This window comes from Cibotium barometz, chromosome 9, assembly GCF_041138505.1.
Source record: "Cibotium barometz isolate CiBa-2024 chromosome 9, ASM4113850v1, whole genome shotgun sequence".
In the NCBI taxonomy this organism is placed as follows: Eukaryota; Viridiplantae; Streptophyta; class Polypodiopsida; order Cyatheales; family Cibotiaceae; genus Cibotium; species Cibotium barometz.
In genome coordinates, this window is record NC_141054.1 from 42,203,323 (window position 1) to 42,205,064 (window position 1,742).

Genomic DNA, 1,742 nt, shown 5'->3' on the forward strand with positions numbered 1-1,742 from the left:
AACAAAATGGAATCTCCGTGGAAGATCAGCAAGATCAACTAACAGATCCATATAAAAGAGTCATGGACTCATCCGTTGAGGACCAGCAAGGTTAATCAACCAGATCCATACCCGGTTTCAAAAAACAACTCTTACTCCTTGATTCAATATCTTCCACGATGCACATGTGGGTATCTCGGCGACCCAGAGCCCGAGCACCATATGGTCAGCACCCTCTAGGATCCTTCGTAGGTCACCTAGCACTTCACCCATAGGCCGCTTCCTTGGTCCCTCATCCACCGTACCGGAAGCTCACCATTTAAATCGAACCGAGACTGGTCAAGACTTCGTCCGACCATGCTACGCGAGACGTCCTCCGTTGACTCTCCGCCGTCAGCTGTTGCAACTTTATCACTTAGGTCTCCCCACGACCTTATTCACAAGACGGTTAAAATGCTTCCCCAGCATTCTTGACATAAAACAGCCATTTACAAATAGGTCTCAAATTCAATTTCTATAATGAGCTCTCGTCTTTCCACATTATCCCTCATCAGTCCACATTACTTATTCCACATTCCATTCCTATGTGTACTCATTCTCATCCAATCACATCATTTTCCATCTCATCACCTCAGATTCATTCACATCACATATCATTTATTCACATCCCAATTCACATGTCATCACATCTCATCCATTCACTCATATCGATGTCACATCATTTCACATACACATTCGCATTCATTATTCTACATACACATCCACATTCGTACATCCACATCCATACATCCACTTCTACATTCGCATTCATACATCCACATCCATATCCACATCCATACATCCATATCCACATTCATACATCCACATCCACATCCACATCCATACATCCATTTCCACATCCACATCGACATCCATTTTCACATCCACATTCATACATCCACATCCCCATTCACATTCATACATCCACATCCACATTCACATTCATACATCCACATCCACATCTACGTTCATACATCCACACATCCATTTTCACATCCACATTCATACATCCACATCCACATCTACATCCATATATCCACATCCATACATCCACATCCACATCCACATCCACATCCACATTCATACATCCACATTCATACATCCACATCCACATCCACATCTACATCTCATAGAATGTAAGAGAATTCTAATTTTTTGATATAAAGATTATTTACGCATCTAATTAGGCATAAAGACAACTTTAGTAGGAATAACACTTTTCTAAAAATCCTTTTATGCATCTATTTATGCATAAATTTGAATTTATGAAAAATAACACTTTTGAATTAAAAATAAACCTTTTATGTATTTTACTATGCATAAATTCCATTTTTATGAGAATAACACTTTCAAAATAAAAATAAATCTTTTATGTATCTATCTATGCATAAATTTAATTTCAATGAAAATAATACTTTTGAAATAAAAATAAATCTCTTATCCATCTTTCTATGCATAAAATCAAAATTGAGAATAACTCTTTTGGATTAAAAGTAAAATTCTTCTATTTATGCATAAAATCAAAATTGATGAAAATAACTCTTTTGAATTGAAAATAAAATTCTTTATGCATCTTTCTATGCATAAAATCAAAATTGATGAAAATAACTCTTTTGAAATAAAAATGGATTTCTTTATGCATACTTCTATGCATAAAATCAAATTTGATGAGAATAACACTTTTGGATTAAAATAAATTCTTTATGCATCTTTCCATGCATAAA